The following is a 12,107-nucleotide window of genomic DNA, read 5'->3' as shown; positions in this document are numbered from 1 at the left end:
ACTTAATTATTTTAGAAATTCATCTCTTGTACTTAACTAGTTTTGTTATTTTCCAAAAAAGGCCTCCAAAGCAGAAGGGACTTCCCAAACCAAGCCATCTTCATCTCTAGCCCGACCTGTGCACATTTCTTCTCCTGGGGCTGAGCCTTCAGAGGTAAAATTCTTCTTCTCAAAGCTTGTCAACTTTGTATCTCTAAGTTTTCAACATTGACTTCATTTCTATCATTTTGCAGGCAAGGGGAAACACCTCAGCACTTTCAATCGGGCAAGCACCAGTTCTTTCTTCTTCATCCATTCCTCCAGCAATGGTAGTGACCCCCTACCTCCCAATTTAATCCAACAATCGGATAGAAGCTTCACTTTGTAGAGGATGACAACACCTTTGTAAGTCTTATTCTCTTAAGCAATTTTAAGCTTATCTTAATATTTTTTTAACTTTGAATTTATGATTTGTACTCTGTCTTTGCCAGTCTTCCCCCTTACTAGAGGCTACCAAACTCCAAACATCAACCGCTGAAGAGCCCATAGTATCTGAGATATTAGTTGTTTCATATGTGACTAGTCTCAGGGCTTCTCATACTCCTACTTAAGCAAGCCAGCCAATTTCTTCCAAGGCAGCTATAACAAGAAATCCTCCTTCTAATTTAGGTCAAGATTGCTCCATTAATTTGTCTTTATTACATCTAAGAGGCCTCTGGTAAGGGTTTGGGCAAGTCTTCTCAACCTGTTATGAGTAGAGTAGTTCCTCCTTGACCCCCTTGAGCTACTGGAGTTTTAAGGATTCCAATCCCTCGGCCTAAAAAAGTAGTTGCCACTAAATCCTCTCCTTCTGTTCTTACTGAGGTTGCCGCTGCTTTTGGTGGCACTGGCGTGATGCCTCCTCATCTGGCTTCTCTTCCAGCCACAACTTCTTTACTCGAAGTAGTTAGAGAGTTTGGGCAAATTAGGACTAAGCTGAGATCCCCAATGCATATTTCTAAGCCTCAACATCTCCTAAAGCAGCATAAGATCTTTAGATAATGGATGCAGAAGGATTTTTCTGCCTTCTTCAGCCTTAATGCTCTTCAAGATACTGAAAAGGCTCTCACTGGATTATATCAAGCCCAGTAGATGACTAAGGTGCAGTGAGTCCTTCATTTATTTCTTCGAAAATCTAAAGGCTTTGAGGGATTAGCATATTAAGGATGAGAGGCAAGCCAACAGGGTGAGGTGCTACAAGAAGAAGCATCTTCGGACCTCCACTAATCTGCAGCAACTGGTGGAAAAGAGCTCAGCCATGGAAGATCGAATAATGGTAGTAGCTGTAGAAATCCAGAAGTTGGAGGAACAATTTTCTGCTCTAAAGGCTGAGCAGATAACCCTCTCCAGTAAACTATACAAGAAGACCGAAGAGGTGAATAAAGTAAACAAGGTGGTGGAGGAGTTTGAATACCAGTTAGCCAACATCAATATAGCTTTAGAAGACCCAAGTTGCATTTTTACCATCATGCAGACTTATCATTCTAGGATAGTTGCCTTGGCTAAAGATGTAAACTTGTAATTTAGGGCTTATGTACTTTCCTAATTATTGAATGAAAAGATTCCTCAATGTTTTGCTATTTTACTTGCTTATTCGCACTTTTCTAACATAAACAACAACTTTAAACATATAAATGGGCCCTCACCCCTTCTCTAAGTATCAAACTTCATTAATATCACAATCTCTAACATCCCAAAGAGTTAGGTGGTACTTCTTTAGAAATTTATCATTGATTCAATGTTTCTGTAAGTCTCCTTCTAAATCTGCCAAGTAATACGCCCCTCTGTCTAATACTTTGGTAATTGTAAAAGGGCCTTCCCAAGTAGGACTCAATTTCCCAAAACCTCTAACTTGAGCTCCCAAGGGCAAAACCTACTTTCCATACCAATTCTTATTCTTTAAAAGTCTTTAGTCTTACTCTCTTATTGTAGGCCCCTTCTTGGATTTTGTTCAAAGCTTCAATTCGAGCAACATCAAAATCCTCAATTCCTTGACACATGGCCTGAATAAATTCATCACTATATAGGCCAAATTGGTTCTGAAGCCTCACATAACTCACATTAATCTCCATACAAAGCATTGCATCATGTCCAAATGTCAATTCATAAAGAGTAGTCCCAGTTCCTATTCTTTTGGAGGTTCTATAAGCCCAAAGAGTATCTCCTAACTTTTCATGCCACCTTTCTAGGGTTTCTGCCACCATTCTTTTAATGATGTTTACCAATATCTTGTTGCTAGCTTATACTTGACCATTAAGTTGGGGATAATAAGGGCTAGATTGGATCATCTTTATCTTAAACTTAGCTGCAAACTTCTTCACTTCTTTTGAAATGAATGATGGCCCTCTGTCTGTAATAATCGTTTTAGGCACCCTATATCTATGTAGGATTTTGGTCTCAATGACATTCTTCACAGCAGCTAAATTAATGGTCTTCACAGCTGAAGCTTCAACCCACTTAGTAAAGTAATCAGTTGCCACAATTATGAAGGTGTGTCATTTGCTGGAAGCTGGATATATTTGCCCAATAAAGTCCATTGCCCACCCTCTGAAAGGTCATGGCTTTACTATTAGGTTCAAGGGCACTGATGGTGTGTGTTAGAGATGTCCATGCCTTTGACATTCCTCACATCTTCTAGCATAAGCTTTACAATCTTTCTCCATGTCAAGCTAGAATTAGGCATATCTTCTCAGCAACCATCTCATTTTTGTTCCTGCTTGGTATACTCTACAAATGTCTTTATGCACCTCAACCACCACCCTTATTAATTCTTCCAGACCCAAGCATTTTAATAAAAGCCCATCTAGAGTCTTTCTCATCAAAGTTTTATACCACATAACAAACTTAGTTACCTATTATTTGATCTTCTTACTAGTGGGAAGAGAATGGTCCTTCAAGTACTAGATGATAGATGTTCTTCTGTCCTCTATCTCAGGCTCTTTAGTCATTACATCCAAGCTAAATACTCTATCAAAGATAGAAGGGAGACTTCTCCTTTGTATCTCTATTTTCATCTCAGACCTTCCTTCTTGAACCTATGCTCCAGAAGCCCTTTGTGTCATTGCATTGGCAATCAAGTTTGCTTCTCTGAGAATATGGCTAATTGTTGCTTCATTACCCTCAATATCCTAATAATTGAGTAGCTGCCAAGTAATACTCTACCATTGTGATATGTCTACACTTGTACTCTCTATTTAATTGATTAATCATCAACTTAGAATCACCATATACTTCTATTTTAGCTGCTCCAAACTTCATTAGAACTTCTGAGCTAATGATCAATGCTTCATACTCCGCCTTTTTGTTGGTATTATCCTTGTAATCCAAAAGAAATGAATAGCATTGCTGGACTCCATTTGGATCAATTAATGATGACAATTCTAGCTCCTGCAGCATGTTGCGTGCAAGATCCATCGAAATATAATCTTCAGGGAGTGATCCATATGCTAGTTATCCTTTTTACTTCTTGTTATATCCATTCTTCCTTGCCCGACTGAGCCTTACTGGGTGAGATCCAAAGGCTAGCCACTTCCAAAGTTCCAGGGATGTTGATGAGTTCCTCCTTGGACTTTTGGTGCTCAACTAGGAAGTCTACAATTGCTTGTCCCTTTACTGCCATTTGAGGTACATATTGGAAATTGAACTCTGATAGTGCTAAGATCCATTTCCTAATTCTTCCAGTTAGCATTGGTTTAGACATGTACTTAATCACATCAGTTTTGGCAATTATATGGATATGGCAAGGCAACATGTAGTGCCTTAATTTGCTGGCAATGAAGTACAAGGCTAAGCATAATTTCTCAGTTAGGGTATATCTTGTTTCCACCTCCGTAAGGATCCTGCTGAGGTAGTATACTGCTTGCTTCATTCCTTTTTCATTATTCTGAGCCAATAATATCCCTATTGATTTCTCAGATGCTGAAATGTAGAGCTTCAAAGGCTTCCTCCTTTGGGGACACATGAGCATTGGAGGAAAGGCTAGACAAGTCTTCACTTTATCAAAAGCCTCTTGATGTTAAGGGTCCCACCCAAACTTGCCTTGAATCTTTAATCTTAACAAATGAGTCAAAGGTTAGATCTTGCTCGCAATATTAGCAATCAATCTCCTTAAAAAGTTAATCTTCTCTAGCAACCTTTGCAATTGCATTTTGTTAGTGGGTTTAGGTGACTCCATTTGTTAGTGGGTGTAGGTGACTCCATTATAGCCCTAGCCTTGTTCTTGTCCACTTGCACACCTCTTTGATGGACCAAAAACCCCAGAAAGTTGCCAGATCTAACCCCAAAAGCACACTTTATAGGATTCATCTTCAACTTGTGGGTTCTTATTCTCAGCAAGGCTTGTCTGAAGTCTTCCAAGTACTGTTCTTCAATTTTAGACTTTACCACGATGTCATCAATGTATACGTCCTTGCTATGCCCAATCAAATCATGAAAAACAGCATTCATCGCCATTTGATATGTAGCACCAGCAGTTTTCAGTCCCGAATGGCATGTCAACATATTCATAAGCTCCTATATGTCCTAGGCATCTTAATGTTGTCTTATGTATGTCTTCTTTAGCCATTTTTATCTGGTTATATCGAGCATTTCCATCCATAAAAGATAATACTTTGTGTTTTGCAATTATATAAATGGATAGGTTGGCCATAGGCATAAGGTATTCATTTTTGGGAGTCGGTTCGTTAATATTGCTATAATCGACATAACATCAAATGGCTTTAGTTACAACTTTCAGTACAGGTACAATGTTGGCCAACTACTCTACATATTTTGCAGGTCTAATAAAGCCTGCCTTCACTAGCTTCTCAATTTCCTCCTTGATTTTTTCTTTTATCTCTTTTGACATCCTCTTTGGTGCTTGCTTAACAAGCATGTACCTCTCTTTAATAGGCATTCTATACTCTACTAAACTAAAGTTTAATCTTGGCATTTCTATGTAATGCCACGCAAAATAGTCTTTGAACTCGTGCAAAAGATTAATGATCTTTGCCCAATCTTCTGTTTCCAGCAAGCCACTAAGTTGTATTGGCCTTGGATCCTTCTCAATTCCCAAAGTAATGGTTTCTAAAGGGTTTTGAACTTCGGGTGCTAGTTTATCGGGCTATGTAGACAAGAATTCTACTGACTTTGGAGCCTCGGGCTCATCCTCTGGCCAATCCAAGTCATATATACATTCTGCAATGTCGATGGCTGTTTTCATTTCTTCTTCCAGAATTTTTCATCCTTGATCATCTTTGGTGCTTGAAGTTCCCTCTCTCCACTATGCTATATCTTTGGCTTAGATTTTTTTTATCATTCTTCTTTCTCTTCCATAATCCAGCAGTCTCTTGATTAATGACCTAACTGCTATCACCTGGTCCTTTTTCTTTTAATCTATCATCATTGGTGTTGGCAAGCATGGACAATATGAGGCATGTCTCATTCCTCATGAGTGAGAGAAAGTCCTTGTTCTAAGAGCTTTAGGCCGTTACCTTGGTAGGGTGATCGTTCTGATCAGCACCTAGACATTGTAGGATTCCAACATTGGGATTATAGAAATTAGCCTCATCAACATTAGCTGTGGGGAGAAATGGCCAAGACTCGGCCTCCACTATCTCTCAAAATCCTTGTTTTGCAGTAATGGGATCATGATAGATATCAACTTATTGGTGTAAGGTAGATGGTATAGACAAACTCTGGTGTATCCAATCTCTTCCCAGTAATACCTCATAAGTAAAGCTGTTGTCTACTACAAAAAATGCCAACATAATCTTCTTGGATCCTAAGTCTACTTCTAAGGGCAATATCTCATATGTTTTGGTGATGGCCCCATAAAAACTAGACAATGTGAGATTAGTGGGAATAAGGTCTTCCTCACCTCTGCAAAGTTTCTTTATCTGTTTAAGTGGTAGTACATTAACTGTTGCTCCCCTAAAAAAAACCTATCATTTTAAAATGGATCCCTTCCAAATGAGCTGTCACATATATGGGCTTTAGATGGTTTGCTAAGGCCAAACTTCATTTTTTTAGCACCATCTTATCAGAATAAACTCTTTCAGGCTCTTTTCATGTAGGGTCGAGCAAGTCTGCCAAGCTTAACTCCTCCTTATTATTCTCTTCAATGTTTATAAGAGCCATCATTAGCTCTTGTGCCAAATAATCATCATCTATTACAGCTGGTTGATTTGGTTCTACACAGAACATAGAGGACAGTACATAGGTCATGTTGACACGAAAGTTACTAAGTCCAGGTGCTCCTTCCTTCTTTTCTCCAATCTGGCACAAAAATTGGTCCATCAAGGCTTAGGCATCTTTGTTTAACATTAACTCAAGCACTTCCTCTTCTTCTATTGTGTTGAAATCAAGTACCTGTTCTAGAGTCCCAAATGGAATACCTTCTTGTGGTGGCGGAAGCACTCCTCTTACAGGAGATATGATTCCAAAACAAATAGGCTCTGGATTATAACCTAGTGTAGGTACCATCAACATACTTTCTTGCATAACTTTCTTGCATTCTTCTTAATACCCTGTATTTCCTTGGATGAGGGGTTTGGGGGACATGATCCCATCCGCCTTCAGCCTTGCTATTAGCCCTCTTTACTTTTTTTCCTACTCATCCAGCTAGGTCGTCTCTCTCCTCCTTAGTTAAACTCCTTAAACTTAACATTCTTAGAAGCTTCTGAAATAGAAGGAATTTTTAGTGAGTTCATATGAGTCTTGTGTTGCCTCTGAACCCTTTTTATCATGGATACCCCTATTTCTTTAATAGGTTTTCCATCTTTGCCCACTATGTACCATTTTCGGCCAAGTCGGGCTGAATTCACCTTTGTAACTTGTGGTATCGGGCTCATGGTCCTTTTTAGTCTCACTTGTCCCATGCTGCCGTGGTTGATTAGCTAAGGGGTTTTAACATCAACCCAACGTGGTAATCTCACATCTTTATCTTCCACTTCTTCAGACGCTTCAAAATTTCTAAATACATTAGATAAATTCTTAGGCTCTGAGTCTCCTCCCAACCTCTGGAACACATTCTTAGTAGTCTCCTTATTTGCTTCAGTAGCCTGGAGAATACTTGTATGGGCATCATGTTCTTTTATCTATTTCATTTTGACCAACTCCCAATTAATGATGGCACCTGATACTGGTACCTCGAGCTCACACTCACATTGACATATGTTGCATAAAACTACTCATTTGACCATAACTGAATGGGGCATGTTAGGCAACTTTTTACTGCCTTCTGTTGGCCTACGTGCCTCCATTCTTTCCGCTCTACCATCTAGGATAACTTTTCCCTTTCCACTTTCAACCTAATTAAGATTTATCATGTCGATTGGGGTTTCAGGGAAGGGGTCTGTGTCAATTATCAGGTTAGCCTTAGGCTTTTCTAGCAATAATTTCCCTTTGACTATAAGGTCTTAGATCCAATCTCTGAATTGCACACAATTAGCAATAGATTGATTGAACATGTTGTGGATCTTGCAATACTTTTTCCCTCTGAGTTCTTCAAGTTTAGGCATATTCTTAGTGCTGTCAGGCAAGATTACTCGAGCCCTTACTAGTTCTTCATATATGTCTGTGGCCTTATTTAAGTCAAAAGAGTATGACTGATACTTTGGAGGTTTTATGGGTATAAACCCTCAATCGTTCATCATGATCTTCTGGTCCTTGATGGGTTGAACCAATTCTTTCACCATTAAAGGTTTGAATGGAGTAGTCATCTCTGCAGCAGATAGTTCAATTCCTTCTCCCAGGATGTTATCATTTTCTCCCACCCCTAGGCCTTCAAACTCCAGTTGATGTATTGGTGCTTTATATAAAATAAGGTACTTTAGATGAATGCTTCAATTGTTGTTCTTATGTCAATAGCTTTTCATACTTAGTGGCCGCCATCACCAGCTCCTGAAGCTCATTAAACTGCACATCATAGAACTTCTTCCTCAAAGGTAGTCTCAGAGCTTTCTGGGCAATGGCTATGAGTTGAGCATGGTTGATTGGGAACTGGTATCTCATCCTAGTCTTCCTAAACTTCATCATAAAATCCTTTGTAGACTTGTGTTCATATTGCTTCACTTCCACCAGATCATTAATGGTCATCTGAGGTTCCACCCTATATAACTGCTCATGAAAAGCCATCTCCATTTGCCCCTAGTTAACAATGAAATTAAGGGGTAACAGAGAGTACCATTGGGAATCCAAGTCCACCAGCGAGTTCCCAAACAATCTCAGTTTGTAGTTGGGGTTGTCTTTAAATGCCACATATTGATTTGAAAATTTGAAAATGTGATCTTTGGAAAATGCATTACAGTCTTCCCCGCTGAAAGTTGGGAACGCGGGCATTTTGAAATTGAGAGGGAAAGGATTATGCTCATCAACATACTCAGGATAAGGCTTCTAATATGTTATTCTAAACATTGGGCGGGCTTGAGCTTGAGCTTGAGCATTATGTATCACCATCCATCTCAACTCTGCCAACTCTTCCTTAGTTGCTAAGTGACCATATTATTGTGTGGGGTATAAGAAGTCCCCCACTTCGGGCCATGGTCGACGCCCGAGAAAGCTTCATTCTGTATGTCGAGCTGCCTCTATCTAGCTTCTCCTCATCCTTTATTAACCAATAGTGGTGGCCTGTAAAGAAAAGACTTGTTCTAGTTGTGGATAAGCCTTTTCCACTTGTTTCTCCAACTGAGTTAGATGCACCGATCTTTATTCCTTCCTGCTCGATTTGCCTTTTAACATTTGGTAGTGGTGGCAGAAGATCTAGCAAGCCTATCTCTTGAAACTTGATAGGAGCATATTTATGCAAATTAGTTAGCTTGTTTTCGTGCATTTATGTTGTTAGTTCCTAGTTATTTTAGTATTTTAAGCTATTTTCGTGTGTTTGTAGGTCCAAAGGGCTAAAGTAGCAAGAAAGTGCATTTTGGAGCAGTTTTGGGCTTAGAATGGATAGCACATGCATGGAGCAAGGTGGATGGACGAATTTGAAAACCAAAAGAGGCTAGGATTATGCTGAAGTTATGAAGAAATTAATTCAAGAAAAAATGATGCAAGCAAGAAAGAAGGAATGTTAGCCAAAGTTACCTTATTTTGTCCTAAACTTTCCTAATCCTTCACCACTTAATTTCTAGCTGCAAGGAGGATCACTAATTATTTTAGGATACTAAATAAATGATTCTAGAAGACCTAATCCCATTCAAAGAGGGTTGTCGCATCCCTTTTGCCTTGCAGTGCAAGGCAAACCACACTCCCCCTTCTTTTTAGGCCTGCCGCACCCTTCTTACCCTTTTCCTCTTGGGATTCTGATTTGTTACCCTTTTCTTGGAGGATTTGGAGTATTAAACTCTTCCCAATTTAATTCCCAGCCATGTCTTTCCTTCTCCTATAAATAAAGGACCTTGTCGCACCATTGAACCCATCCATTCACTACCATTCATACTTTCAGCCATCCTTTCATACAATTCATCACTCAAATCTTCACCCACACCTTGTGCCGCAGCAAAGAAGAAGAAGGAGGATCCTTGGATGTGCTTGCCATTCAAGCTTGGATTGCTGGAACATTCTTAGGTGTAATCCATCTTTGTTTTCAATGTTTAAGTTTAATTATCTTTGTTTTGCGAACATGAGGAGCTAAACTCGTTTTAGCTAGGGAGAAATTCAAAGCCATGAACATATTTGCAATATGAATTGATTACTTCTAGTTGTAATTCTATAAATCGTGAATGCAATTTACTTAAATGTTTGATTCAGAACTTATTCTTGTTTGTTGATTAAGGGTGCACACTCAGTTTGCATGCATGAATTTGATGCTAGAATATAAGGGAGTTTCACCTAATAGTTATGAACTTATATTCATAAGTAGTGGAGGTTGCTAGTCACAATCGTGTTAAGTGAATTCCTGGCAGGAGTATCATGTTGTTCATATTTACGAATGCCTTGTCAATGCTTATGATTTTCACAAAGCTTAATGATCTTTGATTGTATCTCTATTATGTTGTTCTTGTAGGGAACTATTGAAGAATAATTTGGTTTGCCGATGCGTTGTCCATCCAATTCAATGACTTAAGGAAAATCTGAAGGTTAATTAGTGCTGTTCAGGGTTAATCTGGGGCGTTGAGGTTCATGGTTTATTGGAAAAGCAACTGGAAATTGATTTGTATACAAGTGTTTCATGTGTGGAGAAGAACCCTCTAGCTAGCCAATCACTCATAATTCCCCCAAATTTATGCTAAACTTGCTTAAGTCTTTAATTTACTTGTCTTTACTTTAAATTCGTCAAAAACCCAATTCCCTTTACTTTGTTGTGTCAAATTAGTTAGCATATGTCCAAACTTGTGTTTTTAAGTATTTTGAGTCAAGTTAAAATCAATTTTCGTCCAAATCACCCTTTAGTGTCTAGTTTGAGTCTATTTGATTGTTTTGTGCTATTTTGAGTCTCTTTAGTTTGTTTTGAGTTCTTTGAGTCTAGTTAAATGTTTTTTAAGCCTAGTTTTGTGTTTTTGAGTCAGTTTTAAGTAGATTAGCAATCCCTCCTAATCCCCGGCCTAGAACGATCCCTACTTACATCTTTACTACAATTGTCAATAAGAGGGTTTAATTTGTGTGCTAATTTATATCACATCAAAACTCCTCTTTAGGGTCTTCTTGATGACTGGTTTTAGCCCATTCCTTCCTTTTCCCCTTGTTCTTCTTTTCTTCAAGTAAGGGGAACTGAGGAATTGCTGGCTCCTTTTCTGGGCTCGCCTCCACTACTCCTTCATTGGTATAGTCATCTTTCGGTGTGGAGTATTCTAACTCCAACTTTCTTTATAGCGTTCATGTTAAGGAACGCGGCCTAAGACACCCCGACCTAGATCGAGGCATGTTGGCTACCATATATAATCATACTAATGCATAATCAGGCATAGAGAGCATTTGACATGGCATTTCAAAATATAAAACCATTTAATTAAGTTTTCTGGGAAAAATACCAAGTATATATATATTGTTGCGTGACGGCCAGCATGCCTCGATCTAGGTCGGGGTGTGTCACAGCTTGCTAAAATCTCCTCTGGTTTCCAGAGAGATCTTCTCCATACTCCTCAATACTTGCATCATGATGGCTTGTAAATCTTCATTAGTGACCTTTCCACCCGACTTCTAGAGGTTGGGCTCTCTAAGATCCCGGGGTTATGTGGTGAAGGAAAGTTTTATGGGTGATCTGTCATGTTTGCTCATGTCGAACCAAGAGGTTGCCCAAATTCTACTTTCCACCTGAATGTTCGATCATTCCTTTGTCTTGGCATACAATATTACAAAATAGCTCTTACTGGGCATTTCAAAATTATGTTCGGGCTAGATTTGTCCCTCGCACAACTCTCATAGTCTTGCCTGTCGGGCAAGGTTTGCTGCTTGGTGTACTGCAATATGAGTTTGTTATTAATTTGAATGGTGACTTTGTAGGGCCTTGAGGCTCACAATCAAAACTAATATGGGTTTGAGCGTGCCACGGTTATCTTTGTTTAACATATTGTTCTTTTTAGTTATTAAATGAATTGATTACTTGCACCACAAGTTACTTCAACTTCTTAGTTTGATTGGATCGTTCACAGATAGGTTAAGTCTGTATAAAGTTATTTTTCTTGCCTTGTAAACAAGGACTTTACTCATAATATCATATGTCCAATTAAAGGAAGTCTAAGACCCTTCAAGTTATTTCTTTGGTTACCAGTTTAGGCTAACAGTAAAGAAGCAAGATTAATTAGTTTGACAAGATTAATTATAGATGATACTTGAATGAAGGAAGTTGAAAATGACATAGGATCCAATGAAAGATGCATAAACAACGGATTTACTTTATGTAAAGTACAAACAAAAGAGACTCGGGCAAGATTACAACTTTGCCAGGCAAGGTTCGTCTTCTTACAGCACTTCTCTTTGTGTTTTACAAGGATTGAAGTCTTGGAGAATGAAATATAAACTGGGTTTACAAAAGAGATTCGATACTACAACACAGGGAAATGTAGCAGAGCTTCTAAAACTTGACAAAAATGGCTTTCTATGGTGGGCCTGCGACAAAGAGGGTAAAGTTTGAACAAACTAAAGCTTTTTGGTTTCTTACTTGTTGGAGTGCA

The 12,107-nt window shown here is 38.8% G+C and overlaps 1 pseudogene; it reads left to right on the top strand.

Moving 5' to 3' along the window:
* Positions 1-870: 870 nt before the first annotated feature.
* On the top strand, positions 871-1,540 carry LOC126592762 (uncharacterized; annotated as a pseudogene).
* Positions 1,541-12,107: the final 10,567 nt, after the last annotated feature.

The sequence above is a fragment of the Malus sylvestris genome, chromosome 12 (genome assembly GCF_916048215.2).
Source record: "Malus sylvestris chromosome 12, drMalSylv7.2, whole genome shotgun sequence".
Classification (NCBI taxonomy): domain Eukaryota; kingdom Viridiplantae; phylum Streptophyta; class Magnoliopsida; order Rosales; family Rosaceae; genus Malus; species Malus sylvestris.
This window is presented reverse-complemented; position numbering and strand designations above follow the sequence as displayed.